Source organism: Canis lupus, chromosome 4 (genome assembly GCF_003254725.2).
Source record: "Canis lupus dingo isolate Sandy chromosome 4, ASM325472v2, whole genome shotgun sequence".
Classification (NCBI taxonomy): Eukaryota; Metazoa; Chordata; class Mammalia; order Carnivora; family Canidae; genus Canis; species Canis lupus.
Window position 1 is genome coordinate 85,839,101 of NC_064246.1, and position 8,513 is coordinate 85,847,613.

The 8,513-nt window shown below is 33.5% G+C and overlaps 1 long non-coding RNA gene across 1 annotated transcript; it reads left to right on the top strand.

Moving 5' to 3' along the window:
• The first annotated feature begins 450 nt into the window (after positions 1-450).
• Positions 451-7,280, top strand: LOC118354539 (uncharacterized). Its single transcript, XR_004815235.2, has 3 exons — positions 451-641; positions 1,597-1,696; positions 6,948-7,280. It is a non-coding gene; the product is annotated as an uncharacterized LOC118354539 (long non-coding RNA).
• Positions 7,281-8,513: the final 1,233 nt, after the last annotated feature.

Here is an 8,513-nt window from a genome sequence, read left to right on the forward strand (position 1 = left end):
TATATCACAAGGGTGATTTATTTTTTTATATTATGAAAATTCTAAAAAGGAATTATTAAGTATATGTCCTGGATAATAGCTCTTGGCTAACCCTTGATGTAGACATGTGGAATACGTGTAGATATACGGAAAATGTGTGTGTGTGTGTGTGTGTGTGTGTGTGTGTACAGAGAGAGAGAGTGAGAGAGAGAGAGAGATGTTCAAAAGCTCTAAGAGGTTTTTGGTTAAGTTTGGCTAAAGTAGAACTGATGAAGACCTTGCAGAATTTGTTGCAAGCAAGAGTGAAAATAACGTACACCCCTGTTTTTCTTATTTGGATTCTGAACCAATCAAGATAAACATAGAAGTGAGGCACAGTGAAATCAGAATGTGAGCTTTAGAGCTTGTGGATTTGTTATCAGATTTGTTGGCCTTGGTGCTTAGCAACAAGAACTTCTTTCATGGCTCCCCAGCATGCAGCAGCCATACTAAGTCAGTTACATACGGAGCAGGGACTTTATTGCTAAATTTACAACATGGCAGAAGGCAGATCAGAACTCATGCTCACTGCAGGCTGAGACATCCTAAAGAGAAAAGAATGTGTGGAGGCGGGGCGGGGTAATTTCGCCAATCATGTAAATCACCCACACCTCCCCATTAAGGTAAAAGTGAACTGGGGACAAGAGTAGTAGCTGAGAGATATTTGGATTTATTTCTATGTGGAGTGGGGTATATGCTTGTCAATATTAATCCAAAGGAAAAGCAAAGTAGGATGACAGGTAGAGAAAATCCATACTTGTGGAGGTACCAGAATCATTATTTATTATTTTTTAAACAAGTTCCTTGCTCTCAGGCACAGGGACTCTGAGCTAATAAAAATTATCAAGAAGGAGGATATTAGAAACTTGAGTATTGAGCAAGGGCACTGCTCCCATGTGACGCATATGTGAATCTATTGTGAGGATCATAAGAATATTTCTATAGAATATGTCTTCTATATTTTTAGAGTCTGGAGCTGCTCTTAAGGGCCTCAATTTTGAAAGATGACCTCAAATTATTTTAAGTAAGAAATGCAAATGGTAACATTTTTTTTTTCCTCATGGGACACAACTATGTTTCTCTTGAAAGAAGAAAAAAATGATAAGATGTCAAGAATAAATTCTCAAAGTTACTGACCAGCAGTAACCAAAGAATTTTGACTAAAATATTTAGATGTAGATAATAATATGCAAATGAAATAATGTTATTAAAATTAATGTCCTTACACTTTCATAAATTAACATTCTAAATTCTAAGAATTTATTTTATACATTCTCCAACCTCCATTTTTCCCAAGTTTTCAGAAGACATTCAAATGCATCATATTATTAAAGGGAAGCAAAAGAATGTTTTAGCTCATCAAATTAAACATACAATAGAATGAGCAGAGTTTTACTGAACACTTTTTGATAATAGGATTCCTATTTTTACACATAGATGTTTTCACTTAATGTCTTCTGGATAGTGATTTTTTAAAACAACATGGACTATTTGGGGTAAATGGTCCCAAGGATACCAATTATTCAACAGCACACAAGTGTGAAATGATTTTGGTGAGTCACATACACTCTATTTCAGGAGGCTTGGGAGAGCAGAGTTACCAGAATGAGAAGGATTTTGACTGCTGAGGATACTACGGAAACATTAAAGTCCATAACCCACCATCAAAGATTTATGAGTAAGAGATTTATATTCATTTTGTTTTAATTAGAGCAAACAACTTGCCTGTGGGGTGTCTACACTCAGAAAGATTTTGACATCACAACATATTTTATGTTCTCTAAGGAAAAATTAAAGAAAACCAAAGGATTTTCTTTCCGAGGCTCTGAATTACAAACAAAAGAGCCCGATTTACTTTGGGTTCTCAGTAGCATATTTATGTCTTCAGGGCCTATCATACTGCAACACTTCTGCATTCTAAGAAGAAAAGATTATGGTTCAAAAGTTCACATTTGTACCACTCTTGCAATTTTTCTTTAGATCTGCAGCTCTAAAAGTCATTTAAAACAAAAGTTTACTAAAAATCAAGTTTGCATTTGCTTCCTGCTGGAATGAATTGCTAAAGGGAACACACCACCCCGTGGAACATAATTGTACAAAGTAAACGCTCACTGAACATATCAGATCTTTGCTAAAGTCACTTATTGAATGGCTGTCATTGAAGAATCATTTTTGTTTTAAATTCTCTTAAAAAGAAAAGCTTTTAGATACAGGAACATTTACTGCTGCCTATATAAATCAAGTGTAATATTATGTATGTGTCTAATGTATTTTGTCCATGCATATCTTAAATGAAGCCATCTGTATTGTTCATATTCAATGTTGAATTATTTTGACATAAGTAAATCGTTTCCTGGTTTTTAATTTCAGTCAGTATTTATAAGAGATGACAAAAGTTAGATGACAGTAAAACTAAACTGAAGGAATTACAGAACAAGTTGAATTAGAATGTTTGTTCAAAGATTGAAAAAAGGTGCTATTGTTTATACTCAAAACTATTACCTGTCAGTGGCATTACTTCTTTTTCAAAGTCCTAACTTTATACAAAATTTAGACACAGAGAACCTAGATGTAACCTCTTAAGTGCTACCAATTTGTTCCCTAATTTCACTTACACATTTTTTACAGTGAAATTCCGAAGTGTCCCCTTGGAGGTAGGATGTCCACTAACATACATTCCCATGCCTTTTTTTAAAAAAAAACCTAAGTCTTCTCTGAAGGCTAAGTTTCAGTATTTGGCTTACAAGATATTCACACACAGTAATTCCAAAGATTTTATCACACAATACAGAGAGAGGCACCTGGGGACCTGGGGAGTGCAGTGAGTTGAGTGTCCCCCCCTCTTTGTTTTGACTCAGGTCATGATCTTAGGGTCATGAGATGCGGCTCTACGTTGGGATCTGCACTTAGTGTGGGTTCTGCTTGAGATTCTCTCTCCCTCTCCCTATCCCCCTCCTGCTCATGCTCTCTCTTCTTCTCTAAATTAAATAAATAAATATTTTTAAAAAGAAAAAAAGAGAATTTTGCCTGCTAAATTTCTCTTTATGGTTACATTTATATGTTTAATATATAAGGGAGAGCAAAAATTGAACTTGAAAAACTAAACTTTCACTGAAGAACATGATAAGGTTTAAAACTGCTATTTCTAACGCTGACCTTGGGAATGCCGGTTATATAACTTCTTGGTTTCCTGGTTTCCTTATAAAATGAAGATAACAATATTAACTATGTCATAATTTTTTTGAGGATGTAAAACACAGGAAACATTGCCTGACATGGAGTAACTGTTTTGTGTATTAGTTTTCATCATCATTATTTAGTCATATTTTTCCTGCTTTAAATTCTATAATAGTGTCTCAGTCTCTTCATAATGTTGTAGGGCATACATTCAGAAATGGTTCACCACAAATGTTGAAGTAAATATCTATACATTCAACCTCACATTTTATCACTTGAAGTTCTCCACAGTTTATTCTACTTGATAGCTTAAACTAAATCACATCCTATTTTATTTGGTTACGGAATAGTCTCCTGCCTTATTTCCCAGATACCATCATTTATTCACTCTTATCTTGCCTTCATGATGGTGCTTGCATATTTTGCAAAGAATAGATTTAATGGTACCATTTTCCTGCTCAAAATAATTCACTGACTTATCAGGATAAATTTAAAATTTAGTAATGGCATACAGGTTTTCTTTCTTTCTTTCTTTTTCTTTCTTTCTTTCTTTCTTTCTTTCTTTCTTTCTTTCTTTCTTTCTTTCTTTTTTGTGCTTTCTCAGATAATTTTCTCCTGTTGAAGACAAAGAATACAGCAGAAGAGTAGTGAGAGATATTAAAATCATAAAAGTCTCAACATGCCAAGATATTTGAAGCATTAAAGAGATCTAACATGCTGGATGTGAAATGTAGTGGCCTGTGTGCAAAAACTATAGAGAGCCAAAACCTCCAGAAGCTAAGGGAAGCCCACTGCTGACATCCAGAATATGTTTTATTTAAGGACCCAGTTAAACAAAAACTGAGTGTTAAGTTGGTTTTAGTTGGCATATTCAGAATTAAATGATTATTCGGTTTCCACTAAACAATAGATACAAATTTAAGATAAAAAATAAGCATAGAGCAGCCCCAGTGGCTTAGCATGTTAGCATCTGCCTTCAGCCCAGATGTGATCTTGTAGTTCCGGGATCGAGTCCCAAGTTGGGATCCCTGCATGGAGCCTGCTTCTCCCTCTGCCTGTGTCTCTGCCTCTTTCTGTGTCTCTTATGAATAAATAAATAAAATCTTAAAATATATATATACTACTTATATTCTTCACATTTAATATATGTTTTATTTTATATGAAATATTATTTTACCTGTTGCATGTTATGAGATATTACTTATTCTGATGGTTTACAAATGAATTTCTGGTCGTGGTCAAAAATCAATTTATTATTCATCGGCTATACTATCAAAAGCATATGGAACATTAAAAGTGAGAGAATGTCTGTATATTTTTTTAACATTAGTTATCTTTAGATATTCCAATAATGGAAAATACATAACTTGGCTAGTGTTATGTATGATCAAATTACATTTGCAGGCACTTTAATAGACCAATGTTAAACTCAGGCAATTCAAAATCCCAAGCAGAGTTTGTTTGATTATATTTTAAATTTTAACTTATAAATTGAATAACCTAGTCTTCATTTCCTACATAAGTAGGCCCCCCTGGGGCATTCTCCTCACTAACCAAGGTTGGTATCATTTTTTCCACTCAGCCAAGATTTTAGTTTCATACTTTCTTTTGATAAACACTTTGCACAGCTCCATTGAATTAAATCGCATTAGGGAAACATGGGCCAAGTTAGATTTGACTTGTCTACCTAGCACTTAAAACCAACCCGAAGGGATTGCAAAACCCCTGCATATGGGCTCAAGTACAGTTAGGAACCAAGGTTACATGTAAATGAGAATGCATAGGCAGCTCTGCCATCTGTCTGCAAAGTCCTTCCTGATTTGCTTGTCGAATATGTTACAGGTTTAGTTAAAGCAGGCAGCACCAGGGGGAAAACCCAAGAAGACAGCTGCCTCCTCTCTGTAACAGAACAAGGCAACACTCACTAATAGGAGTAGGGACCTGTCTAACCTAATCACAGAAATCTCAAGTGGTTTCTCAGCAGTCTATCCATCTATCACTGACACAGCTGAATCCTTAAAAATTTTTCCATGCATGAGTAATAACTAATCCTTTTACTCTATTCAAATGAGATTTTTTTTTGCATTTTATAGATCACAGGAAACTTCCACAAAAAATAAAATTAATAAAGTGAAATAAAAAACAAAATAAAATATTTCTAGTGCGTTTGGCTTTGGGTTACAACAGTAAAATATTGCATAGCACATATGGTATAGTTTTATATATATATAAAGATATACAAGAGATGACCTATTTCTATTAAAGAGATTGAAGTTGGTTCAAATTTAGTGTAAATAAATTAGACTATCCATCATGATAACTTAAGTCAGTTTATATTCCAAGATGGTGGAAGGAGTGAAGCCATCACCACCTCAGCCACAGGACAGGATACATATGTTACTATACTAGACTAAAAGACTTACACTATGTTAATATAAAAAAAAATTATATCACCTTTTTTTCTCACTCAGACTACCAAATACGCCATGTATATGTGAACTAATTGAGCAATGTTTCTCTCACTATTGAGCAAAACTTCTGTTTAATGGCAAACCATCACTCTTTTCAATAATCTTTTCACTGCTTATGTCATTTATAAAAATACAGGTACCTAGTTTGTTCCTCTTGATGCCAGTCATCGACCCAAATAAAAGCATTCCACAAATAAAAAGGGCTATCAGCTAATATTTGTCTTTAGGGACACCTGTCATCTCATCTGTAAAATGGGTTAAATAGTACCAGTCTTACAATGTTGTTAGTATTAAATAAATGACAATAAAGTTTCTGGCATATAGGAAGTTATCATTAAATAATATTGGTTATTCATGCATTCATCAAGTAAATTTTTGACTTCCCATATGGAATATCTATAGTTAAATTCTGAATAGTTAATATTATTAACAAATAAACTTCTATATTTGAACTATTTTCCTAGCATATCAAACAATTTGCTGAACAGAAGTCCATAATGTGCTGTAGTTTGAGCAAAACATTATTGTGGATTGCTAAAAAAATTGTGTCTAGCACATAAAATGTAGATGATTCATGTGATCTATGTTAATCTCTGTTAAATTCTATTTTGACTATAAAACAATTTTAAATATTAAAAACTGTATTGAAATATTATTTTCTGTTTACATGTTTAAATGAACTAACAACTGATATTTACCATAACAAATCTTTATTTTACTCTGAGGTCAAGTACTAGGTTTTCCTCTTACTGTATTGTGAAAGGTCCCAGAAAATCTATCCAAAATTACCTCCTATGTCTATTATTGATAGCAAAACTCCTACCTTTATTAATTTGTGAAACTCTTTTGCTTTTTTTTTAAGAATAAACAATCCTACACTGTTAAGTTATATAGCTGCCTCAGTTTGCTCCCTACTCAATATTTATGTACTGCTTTATTCCTTCCCTTCCCAGCAAGATGCTGGCTTTGCTCTGCTGTCCACCCTCCACCACAGAAGGTGATCCTTTATCAAGCTCCAGGAACATATCCTGACTGGTCTATGACCATTGTGACACTCTCATATTTATTATCATTTGTTGAATTGAAAAAAAAAGGCATAACTGGTTATGATTAATAATGAGATACGAGGGCAAGTCTTCTGCATGTTTTTCTTGAAAACATGTCCTTTATTCTATACTATGAAACAAATCCAAGAGTAAAGAACCTGTCATCTTTATGTAGATATTATTTACTCTGAATGTAAAACCTGGAAAGACTTGAAGAAATGTCTTTTGCTCTTAGGTTGAAGCTACGACATAAAAGACAAGAGAAACAAGCAAGAGGCTGAACCTGAGGATATTTGGAGCTTACCTAATATCTAGGGATCCTATTACATGAAATAATATAGATCCTTGTATTATAAGCAAGTGTGAGTTCAATCTTCTTTTATTTGCTGACAAGATCATGCCAACTGCTAATTGTTACCCAAGAGAAAATCAGTTTTGTCATCTCTCTTCAAGAATATGATAGCATTGACACTGAAGCAATATTGGGAAGTGATAGATTAAAAAGGATATATGGTAGCAGCAAAGAAATATCAAACTACAACCTTCACAATTTCCTGTAACACATGCCCAGGAGCCAACACTGAATTTCAAACAGGTTGTTCTCAGAGCTAACATCAAAGCGCAGGTATCCTCCAAACCTTTATCTTAATAGGACTTATAAAGTTAAATAGAAATTTAAATTTTTCCTAACTCTAATCTAATAATCTCATTTGCATAGGTTAAATTTGCATGTGTTGGAATTTAAATGTAGATTTTAAACTTTTACATCTTCTTAGAGACTATCACAGTGCCTTATGTAACATATTGCAGAACAAAATTACTTATATAAAGTCCTTAAAATCAAATTATCTACTGTGCTAATGATCAGATTTCTATCCTAAATGTTGGAAGCATTCAGCCCCTGATTTTACATTTATATCTGTTTTTTTTTCTCATTCTTATATCAGGTTTCATATCTGCAATTTCCAGGAAAAAAAAATTGATTAAAACTAGGTTAGAAACAAAAGTAGAAGAACTCTGTGAAATTCCTCTATTTTAAGACTCAGAGAGCCTACATTTATGTCACTTTTTCACTAAATTTACAGATTTCCTAGGTACTTTGTATCAGGCACTGTGGATTGGTTACCTCAAATTCCCTCATAACCTATTCCTCTACTCCTCACGCTTCCTGGATTCTGTGGAGTTTCTTGTGCGATAACATTCATGTCTAAAAATACTAAATACTAAAATATTAGAAATACTAAAAATACAAAAAAAAGATATTTAAGGAGTTTATATTTGGATCATCTTAAGAGTATCAAGGATCTAGGGTTTTGATATTTGCCCTTCTCTTTATTTCTTCTCATTTTATCTGCTTGGAACACAGATTGAAAGCCTTTGCTAGGAACAAAAGATTTTGAAATTGTAGACTTTATACATCAAATTTAGTTTTTATGATTTTTAAAATTACACGAGTTCATGACTATATTGTAATTAAATGGCAAACATTTATTTACAGAAATGTAAGAAGATCTCCATCCTTTCTTAGGAAACAGAATGCTTCCTACCTAATTGTTCCTACCCCATCACAAACAACATTGATAGCAGGACAAATGTCAATTTTATCATGATAGAGTTGAGATAGGGGGACATAACTGTGTGATGTTCAATAGGAATTTCTATCTGAATCTCAGAATACGACTTACTAATTCAGGGACATATTTTGCTGGTCACAAACAAGTTTCCCCATATGGAAGAAAAGTCTATCCAGGTCACAGAAACCATGATGAAGAAAAGACAAACCTGTTCTCCCAGTGAATAG